Source organism: Grus americana, chromosome 12 (assembly GCF_028858705.1).
Source record: "Grus americana isolate bGruAme1 chromosome 12, bGruAme1.mat, whole genome shotgun sequence".
NCBI classification, from domain to species: domain Eukaryota; kingdom Metazoa; phylum Chordata; class Aves; order Gruiformes; family Gruidae; genus Grus; species Grus americana.
In genome coordinates, this window is record NC_072863.1 from 20,164,318 (window position 1) to 20,186,406 (window position 22,089).

The following is a 22,089-nucleotide window of genomic DNA, read 5'->3' on the forward strand; positions in this document are numbered from 1 at the left end:
GGGAGATGTTCCGCAAGTCTGCTTCAACATGATGACACATGCTGAATTAAGGAATTAACATTTGCCTTAGTTAGCGGGATGTTCATTTGGTGTCTCTCTCACTTTCTGCTCCTCAGTCTAGGCATGAGGCCAGCTGCAGTATTTAGATCTGAGCCCTCTCTGTTCTATAGTGTACTGTGGAAGATGCTACACATTTATAAAGCACAAATCCCCACAGTGCCTGAGACCCAGCTACCTTTTAGAAACAGAGCAGCTCTGCAGCACCAGAGGGCAGAAGACTGATTTAAAACAAAACCACTGACAGTGCTTTAGGTCCCTGAACAAACGCCCTGGCACTGCACCGTGCCGGGCACGCAGCTGCTCCTGCCGAAGCCAGTGGACGGCGCGTAACTTGCACCAGTGCCTTGTCGGGTCCTCGGTAAAAATCAGAGCTCAGCTGGCCATTAGCAGTAGTGCCCCCGTACCACAGGATGTCACTAAGGAGCTGGGAGATGCTGTTGTATTTAATTGCATTTTGTAGCTTTTCCTCTTGTGCCGCCAGCCGTAACTGCCTGTCGCTGAAGTAACCGCGGCCACCTCTGCACCTCCCGCCTTCAGAGGGCTCTGCCCAGGCATGCGGGGCCGCCCAGCTCACCGGGCCCCCCCGCCAGCGCTTCTGCAGGTGCCCGACCGCTCTCCTGCACCCCCGCAACGCGGGTCCCGCTCCCGCGCACCCTCCGCACGCCGCATCCCCGCGCAGGCAGCGCGGCCGCTCCGCTGCCCTGCCAAGCCCTTCGCCTGAAGGCTCCATCAGCCGAGCGCGGGCAGATTTCCCCCTCAGTGGGGTGAAGAAAATTATTTTTTCCCCCTATTTTGCCTCCAAAACAACCTCTACCGTTCGGAAACGGCACCGCCTCCCTATCCCGCCTGGGGGCCAAGGGACCGGGAGCGGGGCAGCCCGGGATGCCGCTGCCGCCCGGGGGGCAAACGGGGCCCGGGCTGTGGGGGCCGCGGCCGCATCCCGCCGGCTCCGGACCACCCGGCCGCCGCCAGGCTGCATCCAGCCCCGGAGCATCGCGGAAGGAGGAGGGGGGCGAAAACGGGTTTCACTTCCGCCTGCTTGCAGGAACCACAAGCCCCCAGAATATATTAGAATAATAATAATAGAAAGGTGTCACCCCCCTTTTTTGTCCCCCCTGAAAAGAGGGGGTGGAGGGAGGAGGGGGAGAAAAAATAAGAGAGGCTCCCGGCAGGCAGATCCATGCGGAGCTGTTAAGGCACCGCGACCGGCCCGCCAGCATCCCGCCGGCAGCCGCGGCCGCGGCCGGGAGGACGAGCGCACCCTCCCCAGCGCGGAAGAGGCCAGAGAGAAGGTCTGTCCTTTGCTTTTTTACCTTGCGTGCCCAGGCACAGCTCTGTCCTGGGTGGAAAGGGGAAGGCAGGCTCCTTGCAGCCTGCTTCCCCAGCCTACAGCCGGCCAGCCGCAGCAACAAAGCCCAGCCACGGGGTCCGTGTAGGGCTGCAGGTTGGGAGGGACCGGGGAGAGCCCCTGAGCCATTTGTCACTTCCCCAGTTCTCCGTGATAGTTTCCAAATCTGTGCCTTCAAACCACCCCAAACCCTCTCTTCTTCTTCTGGGGGATCTGGCTTGTGTGAGGCTCCAGGGAGTATTGTCTACATGGAAAACGTTCCTGCATGTGCCTGGTGGTGCTGGTCGGGCCTGGCTGCTGTGGGGAGGAGCAGGGTGCCGTGCTGTCTCTGGCTGGAAGGCACAGGGAGCCGGCCTGGCAGGGTGCAGGAACAGAGGGTGCGAGGCCAAGAAGGGGTCTGCAGGCTCCTTGCGGTGAGCCACTGGGGAGCTGGGCTCCTTGCCCTCTAGGCCAAGCTGAGTTCATTCCCATGCCGGATATACCTTAAGTGATTTCCCCTTCCAATATCTTAAGATCAGTTGCTTTTCACAGATTAAACATTTCCCAACTTTTGCCTTGTCGTTATTTTTAATCTGAAGGCTCAGTGGGATGGTCTTGACTGTCATTGCATGAGTCACTTCCAGACTCGCAGGAAGAGAATAATTGGAATGGGCTCCCTTTGCAGCCAATTGCTGCCTAAAACTCCTTGTGTTGCCAGTGACATAACCCATCTGTCTGTCTATCCATGCCTGGGTTAGAGCTGATGCCCTAGTTTAAGGGAACACCATCAAGCTGGCTGAGCAGTTTAAGAGATTGGTAATGGTGGACAGAATATTAGAAATGGAGATGAGTGCTGTGAACTTCTGCTGAATCAAGATGGAAGGTTAAATTAACCCCCATCCGCTTGGATGAGGTGCAAAGCTCCCCTGTGCCCTTGTTACTGTCACTTCAGTGCAGCTTTAGGTTTTCTTCTTCGGCAAACTCTGGGCACACTGTCCAACAGAGAGAGTGAGTGCTGAGATCATGTAAAAATTGTTGCAGCAAAGTCATTAACTCTAGGAGGGATCCCGGCAGGGATGACTTACTGGCTGCTGGAACACATACCATCTTCTTCACTTATTTTTAAGAAGTAACTGCTCTAAGAACCTATGGTACCCTCACTTGTAAACAGTTTTCTTCACAAAGGTGAAACTTGTGGTCTGTATGTTTTCAAGTAATTCTCATTTGAGTGGGAATTGTCAGGATCATACAAAAACTCAGCTTAGGATAAGTATATCTTAACTGAGAGAATAAATGTATTGACTGCTGTGATCTCCGTCATGTTTTAAAAGATAGGGAGGCTGATGAGCTGAACGGGTATGGCTGTTCCAATGGCTCTTACACTGGCGGTAGCTTCTTAAGTAGGGATCACACATGCTGATTCTGTTTATATTTATCTTCATTTGCCTTTTTAAATTTATGTTTGATGTCTAAAAGAGCTGAACACCGTGAATTCCAGAGTGCTTTGATGCCTCAAATCTATATACTGGTAGCTGAGCCCTGTACTTTGGAAGTCTTGCCAGAAGCCTGCTTAATTTAATATTACTTAGATGTAAAGCAATGTATAAGCAAAGGGATTTGCTTAAGGCCACTGAAAGATAGTGGAAAAGACCCTGGCCTATCACTGCCATGTGGCTGCACTTCCTCTTCCCATTCCTTTCCTTTTGCCCCTTTTTGGCCAGCCACAAGTGTGATACTTAGAGTTGTTCAGGAGTCACTGCCCTCCTTTCTTAACCTTTTACAGAAACTGCGGTCACAAGAGAAAGTGCAAGTTGTTCAGTCTACACAGACTTACAGAAATGAAGGTATGGCACAGAAGAAATAAGAAGCAGTGAGATAATGCAGACTGAGAGCTGTTTTGTGAAAAAAGAAAAAAACAACTTTATCTGTCATCTTGCTCATTTCCTTCCATGAAGTCTGAAGGTGTGTTGAAAACAATTTAAAAATTCGTGTTCATGAACGATTTAAAAGTTCATGTGAATTAGGCTTCTGCCTTACATCTGAGAGAGTGAAGTGACTTATCAGCGGACCCACGGTTTCAGCTTTGGCTAGTATCCAGCTGGTGTGCGAGAGGCTGGTGGCGTGGTTAGTTGCAAAGAGCTTTAATAATGGGCTGTAGACCACAGTTATCCTTTTGCTTATGAATGTGCAGAGCAAGGGAAATAATCGCTATATATCGTTTGTGTAAACTGAGTCTTGCGAAGGTAATCACAGGATCGGTTACGCTCAACTGTGAGCCTGGGGTTTATACCACATAAACATTTGCCTTAGGACAGAGAAGGCCGCACAGTAGGTAGGAGTAACAGTAGTAAAATCTTAGCTTTGGATTTTATTATTCATTGCAAAGATGTCAAAATAAGTGAGAGGTGCTTTACCTGGTAATGAAGTACAGCCCTGTAGCTAAAAGCACAGCATAGTGCTGAACGGTACGGTACAGGTAGACCCATCCCTCTGCCATGAGGCAGCAGTGATCCAGAGTCCATTGGGAAGTGTGAATCCTTCTGCATCTGCTTGCTGATGTAGATGTTTGAATTACACAGATTTCATCTTGGTCTTTAAAAATGACGGTAACAACCCTGTTCCACCTCCCCCAAAACCCCTACCAGCAGCGGCAATGCTACTTGGATGGTATTGTTTGGATTTCTCTTTTAAACGGAGTTTAGTCTTCAGAAGCCAAGAAAATCTGAATATTTATCTGCGTTAGCAGAATGGCATTAAATCCAAAATCCTTAGCTGCCATGAATATTTATTCATATCTTAGCTGGCTTCAAACTGCATCTCTGGCCGATTGCCATTCCTGAAGGTTATTTTCACAGAGGTTTTGGAGTGGACGCTCACACACTGATACACCTCCAGATTTCATGTTCCCTGATATTTCTAAACAGCTTGTCAGTAGTTGGCAAAACAACCACATGAAAACAAACAGTCAGTGAAGAAAGTATAGGCCCAAAAATACCTTTGGGCATCAATAGATATCACTTTAAATCATCAGATCATAACTATTCTAGTATATGTAAGTACTCCCAGTCTCTCACAGTGCTCTCTAAGATTAAATAAGTGCTTTAAAATTGTCTTCCTAGTTGAAGCCTTAGCCCTTCAGATAGAATGAGATGCATTCTGAGATCCTATAGGATTTTTTCTTCCCAGCAATGTTTCTCCCCAGTAATCTTTCTTCCAGTGCATCACATTCTAGAAGGATTCACTATGGAACCAGTTGTTTGTAGGCACAGGGTCCTGGTCTGTTGAGCACCGCAGGATACGTGTAGTATCTCCCCGAACACGTTGAGACCATGGTGGATGAAGTGTTTGTAGAGCACACTGGGGAAGGTTTCTGAGTGTAAAGCTCTCCAGCGCGGATGCTGACCACTGTGGGTATGTTGTGAGTAGTGCTATTACTCATCTTAGCTGAGCACTGACATTCTGCCTCCATTCTTGAGGGAGGGTCAGCTTAAGTGTTACAAACATATATTAATATTTACTAAGGCCCTATGGTATGGTCCCAAACATACCCAGGAAAAATCATAGAAGAATTTAGGATGGAAGTGACCTGTGGAGGTTATCTAGTCCAACCTGCTGCTCAAAGCAGGGCCAATTTATAGCAGGTTACTCAGGACTTGGTTCAGTTAAATTAACAATATCTTCAAAAATGGAGGTCTCACAGCCCCTCTGATGCTATTTCATTGTTTGGCCATCCTCCTGAAAATAAGTAATATCTAATCAGAATTCCCCATGTTTTGGTTTGTGCCTGTTCCCTTTCACTGTACACCTCTCGGAAGAGTCTAGCTCCATCTTTTCTACACTTTCTTGTTAGATACAGATATATACATACATATATAGATAGATAGAGAGAGTGAGGCTAGAAGAGATGTGAAAGGGGCCTTTTTATAGATGCTGCTGGTTGCAGGCAGCCTTACGGTTTTTTCTATATTCTGATTTTTTTCTCTAACTAGACCTTGTTGAGACAGGGTTTTGGAGCCAGTGGTAGTAGTGCAAGAGCATATGCAGTGCACTAAGCTCTTCATGTGGTTTGCTCTGATGTGAAGTTAAGCTTGGCACAGCTATAGCCTTGTAATGAACCTATCTAGTGATAGCACAGAGTCTCCTAAATCCTGCCTTCGAATCCAGCATTATGTGACAGACTGTGGACTGCGTTACAGCGCTGGATTAAGTGCTGAATTAACGTGTCTCCTTCCATCTGTGGGGTTTTCTGTGAGCCTCTTGCAGTTTCAAGTGCTTGAAACCCGTTTGTTGGCATGTTTTTTCCCCTAAGGGATTAATTTCATTTTGGAGTGGATCCATCCGGTAATATTTGTATGGCGTAAGACATTCCTTCCCTGATACTGCACTGTCCGAGTGTGCCCCAAGCAAAGTCACAGACCGGTGTGTCAGCAGTTTCCCAGACTTCAAACCTTGGATTCTACCACCTGGCAGCATTTTCTGCAAGGCGGCTTGTGACCGTGAGCATCAAACACTGCAGAAGTGATGTGTTTCTGTGGGAAAGGGAAAGGTACGGATCACCTGCTCTCACCTCACATGTCACTAGTGCCTCACGAACAAGAGTTTTGGAACATGTGTCAGCCAAAGCAGAGATGAAACCATGTAGAAAATAAAACCTTCTTTGTAGGTGGAATAATAGATAATGTCCCCGCCTAAATACAGTATTTGTGAGTGCTGAAGTTGAGAAGTTTAGACTTAATTTTCCCCATCCCTCCCATCTCCTAGACCACTGCTCCTTTTCTGTAATGTTGTTGTTAGGTTGTACAGAGTTCGTTAATGAAATCTTTTCCAATAGGCTCAGGCAGGTTAATGCACTTTGACCTACACATGATGATGTATTAAAAATCAGTTACACACTGATTGAATTTTCAGTAATAATTTCTGTTCTAGTCCTTAATAGCTAATTTATGCAGAGGTTAGCAGAGAGCAATAATCAAACAGTGTATCTTACATAATAAGACAGAGGATCAGCTGGAAAAACTGACCCGCTGTCTGGCAATTGGTGTGAACTTGTTAGTTTTGTGGAAGCATAAGAATTGCCACATTAGAGTAGGTCTGAAGGTCACCTGCTCTGCTGTTCTAGCCTGCTATGACTCGTCCTGGGTGGCCCAGGGGACAGCGTAAAGTCCGTACCACAGGAACTTGTGGGCTAGTCCATGTCCCCACATTATAGCTCATTTTTTGCCTTCAGAGATCAGCACGTAGTTTAATATGTTTTTCAGAAGTTTATAAATTTAAGAACACTTTTCAGCAGCTTAATATGTTTTTCCCAAGTTTATAACTATAAATTTAAGAATGCTTTCCAGCAGCAGTGATATGAAATCCTAGAACAGGCTGCCTAGGGAGGCTGCAGCATCTCCACAGGTGAAAATTTTTGGGAGTAAGAAAGCAAGTATTGCTGAGGACGTAAATATTCACGTGGGGGACTCAGGTCTGCACTGTCAGCTGAGAGCTTCCATTTCCCACACACATGGTACCTTCTGCATGCCTGCAGGACTCCCTCGCTTCCTTGCTCATCTCCCAGCTCTTGCTGTGAACCCCATCACTTTCACCCCATCTGTGGGGGCATGTACAACACAGGGCAGATCGGGCAGAGCGGAGACTCTGGCACTGCAGCCTTTCTGTCAGGCTAAGCAGATCTGAGCAGCACTGGTACAGGAAGGGTTAGCATGGAGATGTCCTGGGCGCCAACTTGCATGGATTCTTTAGTGGACAGTACTTGTATGCATTTCTAATCCCATTTTGAATTTTGTTAGGTTCTTGGTCTCCATGACTCTGTGGTTGATGAGTTCTAGGTTTTAGTTATCTATGGTGTAGGCAGAAAACATGTCTTAATTGTTTTAATCTGCCCACTTCGTAGAGGAAGCTACGGTTCGGTTCTGTAGCCTGATGAAACACCGATGTAAAGGTGCACTGCAGTGAGCCAGGGAAATGTTTCTTTCTTGGTGATACTGGCAAACAAAGAGAAGCTAAGCAAGGGATGGGAGAGGTTACCGTTTCCCTCTTCCGTACTGAGGCAGTGACACAACTACATTAAAATATGAGATAGAGCAGAGGCAAGAGATACGCATAGAAAAGCCAATCATAATTCCATTGAACTCAATAGGAGTTTTTGCCCCTATCTTCAGTTTTGCTCCACGCCTAACCGTTAACGTATCATCAATCTCTCCATTGCACAAGGGCCTCATCAAAGTTGATTAGCTCTTTTAAGGAAAACACTTTATTGCTGAGAAACAAGGAATCAAATCCTTCCGGTTAAATTAAAAGTCAGAAAGGGCCCAAAACCGAACAAGGCAGTAAGATCGCTGACCTCTGGAAGAAGCCCTGGAAACACTGGTACTGAAACAACCCCAAGCTCCTGCAGCAAGGGCTTCCAGGCAGGTTTGGTACACATTGGCAGGACAAACTTCTCCAAGAAAGAGCATTGTAAATACAGGAAGATATCAATTTAGTGCAGAGATCACCGGACTATAATCAGCTGATTTGGATTCTGTCCATGACTCTCCCATTGCCTTGCTGTGAGAGGCTGGATTGTTCAATTAACCTCCCTGCACTCTGCCTGTTCCAGATAGAAAATTATTTTTATTTATCTCTTTGAGATCTTTGTAAAAAGGATGCTAAGTATCATCCTCTCTCTTTGCAAAGACAGCTAGAGGCAAATAATATAAAAGCTCCGTTAAGTGCAGCACATTTTGGCCTGACAGATCTTTAACTACCATTTCACGGGAACTCCTTAATAGTTGCAAGAACTGAAATCGAATATCCTCCTCTTTTGTATTCAGAAAGGCACATCAGGCAAGTGCCTGCCTGGCCGGTTGTCCACCACAGAGTGCCCTGGGAGAGTACATGCCCACGACAGATGACATGAGGTTTCGTCACAGTGTGGGATTTCATTTCTGCCATACCACCCGCAAATCACAGGAACCGTGTGACAAATGGGACAGAAGCCTTATGCCCGTATGTGCAGGTTTTCCCACAGGGTCAAAGACACTGTCCATTTTCAGGTTATTGCTTGTATTATTAATTAATGAAGGGGGGGAGATAAAGAGGTCACTTGGTTTTGCCCCTCCTAAATTTTTATCGGGGGAAAAATCATACCTTTAAGAACTGTTTACTTTAAGATTTTTCCTCTGCTAACGGCTAACGATGTTTACCACTGATCTCCTCAGCTGCGGCTGGAGTATCTTTGGCTCTGAGCCTGCACAGGAAGAATCGGGGAATAATAAGCTGAAAGGCTGGTTTTAGGGGATTTTTGCCTATTGTTTGTTTTCTTCATGATGTGTTTGGTGCTTGTTTCCATGAGAAAACTCTAGGTAACCACAGAACTGAGGAAATTCTAGTATCTTGGGAACTGAGGAGTGAAAGATGAGAAAGCTGAGGGAGAGGAGCTTTGCAGGCAAGAAACTGTTTATGTTTTTACAGAACATTCAGCACTTGCCTGCAGTGCTTTCGCTACAGTGTATTTTTTTTTCTGTAGACCACCCCAACTTGGCTGCTTAGCAGAATCTGAGAAGAATAAATTAGATATTAGAGATCATTTTAAAATAACACTTTTATGGATATCATCCCAACTCTATGGCTATAAATATCCAGCATAAATGCAGCGTAATATCTTTACACAGTGTTTTACCATAATGTTTGTGTTCGTCTTCTTCCTTTCTCTCATTCTGACTCTGTGATGAGTGTGAGAAGTCTTAGCACTGACAGCAGGGGATGACACTTCCCCTCCAGCAAGCGTTACCACGTCTCTGCATCTGCTCGCCTTCTGGAACCACTTACAAGGAGACACCTGCAACAGTGGAAAGTTCTTTCCCCAAAGGTAGTGTCAAGAAATGCTGCGAGAGTTACAGTTTCTGTTAAACAATGCTGAGTATTGAGCTGTGGGTCTTCTCAGTGGGCTACGTTCCAGTGGCAAGGTTGCAAATTCTCATTTGGTGTAATTTTTAGAACTTCCATTCCCAGAAGTATCTGATTGGAAGGAACTTGAGTGAAAATTGAAATTCTTGAAGCTCAACAGTTCTGAAAAATAAGCCCTAAAGCAACTCTGCTTGAGATTACATATGGAACCAGCTTTCAGTCCCTGTCCCTTGTGTTTTTTCATGTTTCATCTGTCAATCACAAAATCCTCAGCCTTCCTCTGAACTCCTCATCCAAGAAAGGACACCCACAATTCAGTGGAGTCCAGTGATCTTGTGACCCCAAACATCCTGCAGCTTATCCAAAAGCTTTCCCCAATTCCGAAATGTTTCTCGAGAACTCATCATTTTCAAGCAGTTCATTTAGAAGGAAAGGAAGGAATGAGCAAGATACAGAACTGATTATTTGCTTTCACTGCCCAGATATGGCTTCTTGAATTTTCCAGTCAAGCTCAAGAACTATTGGTATTTATTCAAGTACGATGATGAGATGACTTATTTTCAGTTGGCAATTAGTACATTGGCTTTAGGGAATGAAAACTGTGTTACATGAGAAACAAGAACAGCAACATCAACAAAAGATTTTCGTCTGTTCCTTGTGCCAGTTTGTGTTGTGTGTAAATCTGTAATTCTCAGCTGCCTCACCATCACCCATGTCTGGAATCTGGGGTGTGCCTGTGGTGCGGAGTGACTTGCCTTTGCTAGCTCTTTCTCAGGCTTGTTTCAGAGAACAGCTTAGGAAACTACGGGCTTGGTCAGCCTGCCGAGATCCATTCTAGTGAATCCACGGCACTGCTATCCCTAGATTTTTGCACTCTTGACTTGGAATGAGGTTAACCATCTATTTGAAACCCTGCAGATACCAAACACTCATTGTGTGAAACAAACACCTTATTTAAGGTGGAACTTACCTGTGTTTACTAGAAAGCGCAAAATATTTCACAAGAGATTGTGTATGATATCCTAAGTCTCGATCTGAACTTCTCTCTGGAGAGTCCGGGCCTTGGCTGCTTTTTACTTAACTCAGAGGCTGAAATTAGGAATGGGGTGAAGTTTTGTGTCTTTTGAGATCAGGACAGTTTTATTTTTGAATCCAGGTAAGCATGTGGATTTCATGCTATTTTTAAAGAATTTGAGGCACAGCTTCCAATTTTCTATTTGGAATTCGTTCTGGTTCTCAATGAGAGAGTCAAGTTGGATATCAGTGGATATATCATTTGCGCTTACAAGAAATTACAGCTGCCATTGATTGCACACAAAATTAGAAGCAATTTAAGAAAAAAAGGTCTAATTTTAAGAACTGTAAGTCATTTGTCCTGAAGTGTTTTAATGCATATGAACAAGGACCATTCATTTCCTTTTGTAGTGTGTCCGGAGTTTGAATAAGGTGCTTATGGAGTGCAAGTTATTACAAAGGAGATGGGTTTCTTTATTACTTGACTTGCTTGTGAAATACATTTTATGTAACGAAGCACTGATTACCTAAATTAGAAAGCCAAAACAATGCTGTTGTCTCATTTGGTGGGTGGCAGAGATTGTGTGGACAACTGAAAGCTTGCTTAAAGGCAATCTGTGACCCACTCCGTACTATTCTTATGCTAATGTGAGAATGGGTATCCTGGGCACCATCTGCTCTCCCTGAGGTCCCGGCCTTGGGCATTCAAAATTGGTTTGCTTTATTAATGCTAGGCCATCCAGAACAGCAGTGGTGCATTTGTTATAGTCGATGAAATCAGAAGTTCCAGTTGTAAGCTTCCAGAGATAATTGTCACTTTTAATAATACACTCAAACATGATAGCTACCACTTTTTCCAACCTCTTAGGCGAAGATGCCATCTTTCAAGCTGTAGTTACCTTCAGCAAATCCAACAAAGGCCTCTCTGGCTTTTCAGGGAGATGGGTTTTACATCCTTGGAAGGTCATTTCATTATATACAGGATGGATGTACTGGCTTTTTGTGGTGTCTTATGAAAGAGCATTTAATGGCGGAATGGGAAAGGAACAGGTTGCCCAAGGCTGTTGGGTTTGTGAGTCTGACTCTCACGATCTCTCCATTTCAATGTGATGCTTGTGCAGAATTTATTTATGGTGACCTCTGTGATGAAAAAAATTAGCCGATGAACCAATCATCTCCAGCTACCTAAGCAAGCAACATACAGCCAACAGGGAGAACAATTTTCAGTGGCTGCTTTTGTCCCCTCCCTTGCCTCCAGAGCTTTCTGTTGTTTCTTTCAGTTGTGGGTGAAGGAGACAAGCACTTCAGGGCCAGGGAAAACGAGCGTTCATTACGCTGTGGAAGGAGATTGTTGCACAACGCTAGTTCTTTCCCATCCCTGTCTCAAGTGCTTGAGGGTACGAGCGAACAGAGGTGTTCTTCAGTACCATCCTTTGCTTATTCTGGAAGCGTTGGAAATACAAAGCTGGACCTCTTTCCCTTAAATGAAGACAATGAGGAGAAGGCTTCTCTTTTCTTTCAGCATTTATGCAAGTTGTGCCAAGGGCAAGTGAAATCCAGCAGAGGTGGATCTAATATTACATATATATATTGGAAAAAAGACTAATATTTTAACAGCGTGTGTATGCACTCCTTAAAGTTCTGGGTGAATCTGTATTTCAAAAAAAAATCTAAAAACCAGTAGTCTTTGCTTTGGTCTCCTTGCTGTAAAATCTACAAGGGAGTCCCTGAGACATGCATAGAGGAGAAAATATTTGTATCTGGAGGACCAAGTTGAACCGTGGGATATGAAGGATGGTTCTAGAAATCACTCAGTTAATATTCACCCTTGGCTCCATCTCCCTCACTTTCTGGGATTACTTAGGTGTCACTCCTGCATTTGGCACATGGAAAAGAGTCCTTGTTTAAGAAACTCTGTCTTAATGGAGTGCTGGTGTAAAACAGAGGTGAAGAAAGGGGAGATACGGCATTCTACAAAATGACAAGGGGGAAGCTGACAAGAATGGCTCCTTTGCCCCTTCTCAACTGAGGTGCTGAACTTATACTGAGATCTGTGGACATAAGACACGCTTACAGATTGCCAATTACTCTTTAATGATCAACTTGTAAAGTAGGGCACTTATTGACAGGAGATACATTGTCAGGCTGTTAGCAGGGGCTGCCGTTCCTCTGTTGTATCGTCAGCTGCCCAAATTGAAGTTGCTCAGCATGTAGGTGTACCTGCTTACGAATGTGGCCCTGTAGAATCATATGGAGAACTAGTGCAAGCACTGAACCAGGTATTAGAGGTTCAAGGTCCCTCATCTGTCAGGGCAATTTCATCTTACATCGAGGACTAGTATTTGAATCTGTCACATCTCAGCTCGGTACAATAGTCATCGGGTTTGCATGTCCTGATTGGAAAGACTGCCATTTAAATGTGGATGATGCTTCAGAATGATTCTGCTGCATTAAAATGCTGGAATAGGTTTGTTTTCAACTCATTGTAGAAGGCACTGAAATACTGAAACCTCAAAAAGCGCCGTGAAGCGAACCAGTTGTCTTCTTATCAGATCTGGTATGCACTACCTTCAGCTCACACACAGCTGGGACTGGAGAGTGTCTGCAGGGGGTGTTTATACAAGTGCACGGCAGAGAGGACCTAAAGAAATGCTTATTATCATCTGGGATGCAGATCTTCAGTACTTGACCAAAAAATTCTGCTCTGCCTGTACCTTGCTGATGCCTGTACCCACAGATAATTATAACGGTACATGGTATGAAATAGTAAACCATTCAAGTTAAGTTCTAGTGTTCCTAATTTGTTCTTCTCTTGCCAGATATTATACTGACAGGGTTGATTGAGCCCTTTTGAAATAAGTTTTTAGTTTCTTCCCTTGAAATAACATATGCCACTCCATTGGAAGACAATTGACAGTAACAACTAGGTTCTGATGAGTGAGGGAAATCAGAAACAGCCAGAAGCGACTATTGTTAGAAATAAAGAGTTGGTGCCTGCACATGTCAGTGCTGTGTTCCTTATGTTTTTCATTGTTGGCTGGATAGGAAAAATAGTCCTGTTAGCATGCTGGTGCTTACATGAGGCATAGGGATATCTGTCAAAATCCATTGAGGTGCTTTGAAAAGTTGTGAAGTAACATTTCTGCAAAGGACGCACAACCTCTTGGAGAGACTGCAGGGGTGCCAGACAGCCTTTCAAGCCTTTATCACAGCCTGACAGTCTCCGTCTTCAAGAAGGCCACGCTCATACACATACACAAACAACAGCAAGGGAAAGTTTGCGTCCAAAGAAGTTAAAAGAAATTGAGAAGGGAGATGTGTTCAGAGATGGCAGGACTGCAATGGGCAAGTCTTGGTTCTTCTGTGCAAGACTCTCTAGAGTGACAGCTTTAGTTAGGGCTAGTGTAATTATTTGCTTTTGGAATGCCTAATATTGTTTCCTTCAAGCTGAGTTAACTTAACTTACTGCCACAGCGTATTTCCTTTGTTCCCTTGTCAGCAGCTACTGGATGTCTTCTGTTCTCCTTGTTATGGGAAGGACAGTTGGGAAGGCCAGAGGACAAGGATGGCTCTCAGAGACACTGGATGCTGACAGTGACTCAGCTTTGGTCTTGATTATCTTTGTGCCTCTGACTTGATCTAAACTGAGCCAGGTTCTTGGTTCCTAAGTAGGTATTTTAAGATGCTGAGATATCAGTGCTACACCAGTGTTTTGGAAAACAGACCTCTCCTTCTCCCTAAATATGGTCACTTATGCTGCCACTTGGTGTGATGACCCAGCTGGGGATCAAAACCTCATGGTTAACCAGGGACTGGCACTAGGAAGTTAGAACTTGTTCTTGCACCCATTTTCAGACTTAACATACAGTTAGATATGGTGGATGGAAGCTATTAATTATACCAGCAGTGGGAGTACCTCTCCCCCTACCTTGCAAAACCAGAAGAAGGCTGAGCAAAAGTGCTTCTAATAGAGTACCTGAGCTGAGCGTACCTGGTGTGCTGGGATGCCTGTTGGCTGGAAAACGAGCTACAGTATGTTCTCCCCAGTCAGCAGCTTCTCCTTTCCCAGAATTCTTGTGAGTACTCACTTTCTACCTGCAGATTAAAACATCTTTAAACCTTAAAAAACATCTTGTGACATGATTTACGTCCTTCCATGCATGCACAGTCATGGATCTTTTCTAAGCAGAAAAAGTTTTAGCAGAAGACGGGAGAGGAAGAAAGCTGAATAAAACAATAATAGCAAAGGAGACGGGAAGAGCAAGACTGCTGTTCTCCTCCTGCTGGTTCTGTTCATCTCCCGGTGCTGCTGGGACACTTTGCACTTACAGACCCATGCTACACGCGCTCAGCAAGAACTGTTTCACAGCTCTGTGTGTGTACGAGGCAACTGATTGCAAGGCCTAATTTAAACTGGTAGATCAAAATGCTTGCAGTTCTGCATACGCTTCTCAGGAGAAAGGAATGTTTTCTCATTCCTGTCTTACTTCATATTTCACAGCTGCAGTTTGTCTTGTTTTCCCCCTGCCTAAGGCCCAGCAAGTGCTGCAATGCACAAGGGTTTAAAGGATTATTTATTTTAGGGCACTGATGCCTTCTTTGAAAAGCTATGTACATTTAGTTTGTTTTACCAGGGACTCTTATTAGAGCAGCATAGGGAACTTGCAGGGAGAAAAGGGAGGCAGTAAGTATGCGTATCTCTTCCAAAAATGTGTTATATAAAGATAGACCTCTGAAATTATCTTAAGCAGAACATACTGTGATGATCTTTGCTCCTGCATTCATTTTGCTTTCACTGTGACTGTACACCCCACTTTCCCCACCTTACTGTAACTCCACCTCTCATTGCACTGCTAGCTGACTGTCCTTAAGTAATCCAACACAGGTGAAAGTGGTAGGCAAATTAACTGCCATTAGCTTCAGTAGGAATATAATTAGTCCTCAGCTGCACCATCTCCAGCTAAAACTGATTCTTGTTATAATGTAGGAGGCAAAGCATTGATTAACAACTACCAAGTCCTGATCCCTGGTCTGTGGTCCTCTGTGTCATTATGGCAATGGTATGTTGCTGCTCTACTTGTAAGAAAACTTCTTGGAAAAGGAGGCAGACTTCTGTCTTGAAAGAACAACTTGGAAACAGCCATGATGACTCTTGAAAGCTTTCAGCCTGGTAACTTGTTGAGAGTCTCAGATATCTTGTATTCCAGGGTGATCTAGCAGAACTGAATGTTACGGTTTGGTCAGGCTACTGCTGAGTGGTGCCGTCTTACAGCCGTTGGTACGTTGCCAGCAATAGAGTGCAAGGATGTGGCTTGCCTTGTTAAATGGGAGGTGTTGCCCTTGAATCATGAGAGAGGAGATGGAAGTGTGACCTTCCTGCCAGCTTGAGATCCCAAGAGGGTGAACTCTTGTTTCATGCTAAGCTTTTATTTGATTATTTCCACTAATAGGCGTATCACCTTGTCATCCTCCTTCTCCCAGAAAAGAATGCAACAGTGGAACTCAAAGAATGTGGCAAGGCTGAAATGTATAAATATATGTTTAAAAACTCCCTCTTTCTAGAATCATTTGCATTTTTTAATTCAAGGAGGAACTTGAAACTCTGTCCATAGTGTGCCACTTATTGGCCTCTCTGCTGTCTGGTAGGCTATCAGCTTAGGGCTAGTTTGTCCTGCTGCGTATGGGCGTGCTGGAGGAGCAGGTTGGTTTAGATATGCTGGTGTAATGTGATATATACAATTAATGTTTTGCTCCCTCACCTCCCACCCTCAACATGAGTAAGATACAAAGCTAAGTCTTGCCTTAAGCCTTCCTCAGAGCTTTTGAAATGTTTGGATCAAGGCCTCCTGAAAAGCCAGACTTCAGGCTACTTGGTTATCGCATCCCGAACCTGGGGAGACATTGCCGGGTTTAATAGAGCCGTGATGTTTCTCTCATGCAGCCAAAGGGCACAGTCTCCTGCAGTATCTCAGGCTGCGTGAAGTGAGTGTGACAATTCCAGCAATGTAAGAGGTTTCTTCTGAAATACATTTTTGTACAGATCTGTAAGTCCAAGTGCAAATGTGCTTGATTTTTGAATGTAAGTGTCCCCTTTGTGATAACTAGGAGAGACTGGGTAACAGACTAAATCAGTCCCAACAGCATCCAGGAGGGGAGAAAGCATTTCCAATACTGTTGTTACCTGAAAGAAACCTGTACAAGAAAACGTGCTTCTGATGGGGATATGCACTGTTATTCACTTCTATGAATTATCATCAATCTGATGAGGTTACATATTTTTCCTAAAATCCCAGCTCCATAGGCAAATAAAACGTATAATATCTAAAACCATCTTGTTTTCTAAGCCAATCTCATTATTTTTTAGGATCTGAGTAATGATTTTTGAATGCCCAGGTTAGCTTTGGAGACTAGAGACCTGATTTTCACAAATGCTAAGTACTTTACTCCAGCTGTCACACCTATAAAAATCACCCATTAAAATCATGCCTGGGGTCCAGTAGCCAGACGTACAGGGTTGGAGGGTGGAGAGAAGAAATGCAGGTAGCGTGGCGTATACAGAGCTCTGCTGCGCCTGTGATACACCGTGGTGAATGTGACTATGTTAAGCAAGGTTGTCCTCTCTGAGGCAGAAACAAGAAATAACAGTAGGGGCTTCTTCATACAGTCTTTTTGGTCTTTTATAATGTAAAATATGAATGTAAAAATATTATGAACTAGTTATGAAATCGGCATAGCTGAGTTTTTTACATCTGAAGGAACAAATTAGGTTAAAGGGAGGGGGAAGTAGAGAAAAACACACGATAGCAAAGGGAAGCCAGAAGGGATCTTTCTCTAAGGAATATCCTAAAGTAAAACTGTGCAAATTGGGAATTTTGTCTTCGTTTGGAAAAAGGGGCATGTGGATACTGGTGCAAAGTCCTAATGGAGATAAAGCACATCTCACAGTGTTATTTTATTACAGATTTTGCTGTTTTGAGGTTTTCCTTAAGGCCTCAGCTCTTAGATTCAGGGGATACTCTCAGCATCCCTTAAGGAAGTAATTTCCTATGTTCCCCATCCGTGGAAGAGTGAGTAGAAATCTGAGCCAGCTGCATGTTAAAGAGGAGAAACCTTCCCAGTCCCCAACCCTGAGACTGCTGTTTGTTTGTGTGTGTTTATTTTGAGGCCTGACTCTTGATTTTTCAGGTGCTGGGGGTTAGTGATATTCCAGCTCTTACCCCAAGGGCTCTGGCTGAACCTGGTTGTACACTTCCCGGTGGAGTTTACCTCATTTACCAATCTCAAGGTCAGGACCGCCGTGCTGCATCTCTGCTAGACTTTAATCTAAGGGTAACAATTTCCCTGTAAACACACTTTTTGGTCATTTCGCAGTGAAGGCAGGCTTTTTTGAAAGTTCAGGTTCAAGGCCAGCAAATTACCAGGAATAATAGAAGCACTCAGAGCTTTGAATGTTTTGTAGTTTAAGAATAACCTAAAATTTTATAACAGCAATGAAAGGGGAGAAATTGACAACACTTTGGGAATCAGTTTGTTTCTTTGTTTGGGTTTGGGTTTTTTTGCAAGTAAGTCTGGCATGAAGCATATGAGTCTGTGTTTGAGTTATTGGCAACAAATTAGTAAGTCACATGCTCACTCTTTACTTTGAGATGCTTTTTATATTTAAAAGATGCTAGAAAAAATGTTTTTTTCCAGCAGTTTCTCTAGGCTTTGCAGGTCTTCTGATGGGGAAGGAAGATGACTTGGCTTTTGAGTGAGATGATAAAAAGTTGTGTGTCTGAATAGCCATAAAGAAAGGCAAATCCTTAACATGAGTGCATGATATATATTCTACCTGCTCATTTTTCCAATAAACACATAAGCATCAAAGACAAAAGTCCCTCTGAGAACAGTGCTGAGCCCAACCTTCCTAACAGAGTGCTCTGAATGTGCTTCTTTCATTCCACAATTCTATTTGTGCTTTTCAGTGAAATAAGCTGATATTTCCACCTACGCGTTCTCCTGTTATCGGAGGCCTTTCTCTGTCTACTGGGGATCTTTCTGAATGTGGAGGGTACACCAAATCCCTCTCCCTGCAAGTGAAAAAAAAAGAGAGAGCTCAGTTTTGCACAATGTAGTGGTAGCTGGCAGATGAAGCTGTGTGTTCACAGAAAAAGTATTCTTTTTTTCTCTATAAAGGGGCTTTAAATGGGGTCAGTGTTAATTAACCCACTTTAAGGGATGGCTTATGTGCCTGCTTGAGGGAGGGGAAGTTACTCACATGTGTTGGTGGAAATCTTGCTTTCAGTGTATTTGCAGCCCGGTGCTGGGCTGAACAGGCAATGAAGCCTGACAAATCAAGCAGCTGTTTGCCCCACAATAAGCCAGCTGGTTTGAAATCCAGGCTGTGTCACTGAGTCCCTTGCATATTCAAAACCGGGGCATATTTGCTCCTTTAATTAGTGTTCCCCCTGGTCCTTGGTATATGGGTTTGTGACGGGGGGCTTGTTAACAGAAGATCAAGAAAGATTTCCTGCTTTCCCAGCCTCTTGGAGGGGGAGAGGAGGAGGAGGAGGAGGACAGCTGGGGAACCACTCACTGCATGGGAGGGTTGCTGTGCGGCTAAAGCTGAGTTTTGGGGATGGAAGAGGCGATGGAGGGAGGGAAGCTGCTCCTGCTCATTGCAGGCAGGGTTTGTGTCAAACCACTACTGTGCATTTTGAGCTGAACTACAGCAATGTTTAAATTTGCGGGAGGATTCTAGCATGGTTGCAGTTTGGAGATGTGGTCTTTAGGACTTGAAACTTTTCCTTGGGCTCATCTCTCATCAGGTGCGTGGAGAAAAAATCCGACTGTCTTGGTGGTTATGTCTGTAGTGTGAGGGTCCAGCCTGTGTGATCCCAGCGTGCAGATGTGCCTCCCACCAGCTCCAGGAGCCAGAGGGAAACCTCCTGTGTGACTAAAGTAGTGCAATTAAGTAGGCTCCTGTTAATTCACTTACTTAGCCAAAATCTGATGATTCAGTTGTCTTTTGCCTCTGCAGGTCCGAGTCTTTTCCTGACAAGGTAACACAGTCCTCATAGCCTTGCTGATAAGCCCTGGGCACTTAAAAGGGCAGTGAAAGAATTTACCTGATGCTCCCAATCTCCACAGGGGATATTGCCTCTTGGTGTCCTTTATCAGTGACTTCTTCTGGTGATAAAATCAGGGAGCTGCTCCCATGGAAGTATTATTAGTAACACTGAGAGCTGTCAGATCACTTTGGGTGGATTTGCCCTCTCTCTTCTCTCTTATTGTGTGGGAGAGGCAAGGCAAGCCCTGCATTTCCAGGGAAACAAAAGGTATTAAACTTCCAATAAAGCTTCTTTTTTTAAATGAACGATGATAAATTAGCAAACTGCTGAGTGGGGTCATTTGTTCCATGGAAGCAAAGCATTGATTCCCCCAAGATTCACCTCCCCCCCACACCCCATTTCAGCAGTATAATTGGGAATGGATTAAACTGTGACTCAGTTTAACCCTTTCTTTGTAGGAATGGTGTTAGGAAAAATCCAAATAAGGAGAAAATGGAAATTGGTATTTAGTGTCTCAGAAAAGTGTGACAAATTAACAGCAGTCTGCTAATTTTTCATGTTATTATTGCCTGCTTTTAAAGCTTGCAGAGAATTAGAGAAGCAGGTCTGAAGAATCTCATTAGAAAACCTGATCAATCCTTTCCATCTCTGTTTTACCTCGAGAGAGAAAGGGGAAATTCAAACTGAAAAATGGGCCATGGATAACAGCCGAAAGACCTTACTGCATACAAAGCAATGGGCTGGACTGTAAGAATTACCTATCAAGAGGTGTCTTCAAGGAAGACTGCACGGTAGGATTTGAAGAACTAGAAAAATTTTACCAGTGCTAACAGCTTTGGCAGCTCTGAGGCAAAGACAATGTGGAGGGGAGTGAGTTGTGAGGCTTTTAGGCTGCAGCACCTGCTCTTTGAGAAGATCCCCTTTTGTACAGAATCATTCTGTGTGATCAAACAACGTGTAGTAGTGGGGCAAGACGGAGCTGTTTGGCTGCCCAGAAACTTAAGAGCTTCTTGGAAGTGGCACTGAAGTAAGCAAGAGCATGGCAGATCATCTTCCTCTGTGCTGCATTTGCTGCTGAAAAGAAATTGTACATGTTTAAGTTTCCAAGCTGTCTAATAGCATGTTTTCTGGAGAGATACTTTAATGGCACCACACACTGTCCTTGGGCAAATTAAAAAGACATTACTTTGAAAGGTAACTGCCCTGAGCCACACAGGAACTTTTGGGAAATGCCTGGGATGTCTCCGACAGAAAGACACGTCTTTGTTATCAGGAGGATAGTCCTTGCTCCTAGGCATCTGCTGAGACAGGGAAAGATCTGCCTTTCCCAGGAGAACCTTATAATGTGGCCTTTGCTGGGGAATTCTGCCCCCAGCCCTCCAGAGGGAAAATGGGTGAAGTCCACAAGGCTCAGCCGCTCCCAGATCTGGCAGCAATCCTGCCCACACCCTTGGGGAAACCCATATTCGTACTGCCTTGTGGGCCTGAACCCAGCAAACCCAGTGAGATGATTCCCACTGCTCTTGGTAGCTTTGGAGTAGGCCCGTAGATGCTTTCTTGCCATATTTAGGGCTTTTAGGGACAGCAGACTGGGGTGGACACTATAAAATGTCAGTCATGCATCCCGTGGTTCCCTTCTTCCCATCTTTCTATGTTTTCTTCCCATTTGATTTTCATTTCCCTTTGTCCAGGGCCTTATTTTCTGGCCAGTTGACCTCCTGGAAACCCACTGCAGTTAGTGGTGTGAGGGGAACTTCCCAGACTGTCTCCTCAGGGTTGTGGACTCTCTTCGCTCGTGGCAGCAGAGAACTGTCAAGGCAGCCCGAGCCCACACAACTCCTCTCACACCTAGATGCTGGCCACACTAGCACAGTGTTTTGGGCCTGAATTTGGATGTTAATTTGGATCTGAATTTGCCTGTGTAGAAAAGCAGTTGGATCAGACCTTTGGTTCAAGACTCCTTGAGGATGGAAAGCATAGCCTGCTCCCAGAGCCAGGAGTTTGGCTGAGGCACTTGGTGCTTTGGATCAGCCCAGGGGTGGGTGTGAAGCTCCAGGACATGGTGACACTTGGTGCTGGGGCAAGCTAAAGCTCATTTCTTTCTGCTTGGCCCACTGCTGGCTTTCTGGAGGCTGTTGTCCTGTAGCAGAAGCAGGAAAAGCAGAGGTGTCTTCACCCTTCACTCCCCTTCCAGGAAAGAGAGGCGTGGGGAGAGGTGAGACATGTGAATGGAGAACGAGGTTGCATTGGGCTTGCTACCTGACAAACAAATGCTCATTGGAAACCTTGTTTCTGGTGTGCATTTCCATCTGTCCCTGTTGGATGCTTCACTTGATCAAGCTTTTGATTTTGTACCTTCTCCTCTGTGGTGCTGGAGGGAGGTTTCCCGCACGAGGCTGCTTTGCTGAGATGCATCTGGGACGTGCTGGGTGTGCCCTGCCCTGCGCTGCTGGGGGCAAATGGGACAGGACCTGTGCGTGGGGGGTGAGTGTGAAAATTGAATGCGTGCCCTGATATGGCACGATTCACAGGATGTCTCCATGCTGAATTTTGTTTTGTTGCTGTGATTTCCTCCTCGTGTGCTCTGCCAGGTGAATTCCCATTCCCAGTTGTCCTTTGCAGGTGTGGTTCTGTCCTCCCACTGCTTCCTCACTGACGGAGAGGCAGTCGCAGGACCTGCACCTCCTGGGGAGTGCCCGTTTATTGCTGAAGTGTTTAGGGGTTTAGAAATTACTTTCTGATTCT

The 22,089-nt window shown here is 44.9% G+C and overlaps 1 protein-coding gene across 1 annotated transcript in view; it reads left to right on the forward strand.

Annotated features, from left to right (window-relative positions):
• The first annotated feature begins 1,227 nt into the window (after positions 1 to 1,227).
• Positions 1,228 to 22,089, forward strand: part of PAK3 (p21 (RAC1) activated kinase 3) — a 136,540-nt gene continuing 115,678 nt past the window's right edge. Inside the window, exon 1 of the mRNA XM_054839345.1 lies at positions 1,228 to 1,352. The gene's annotated coding sequence lies outside the window, so the exon portion shown is untranslated. The remainder of the gene's footprint in view (positions 1,353 to 22,089) is intronic.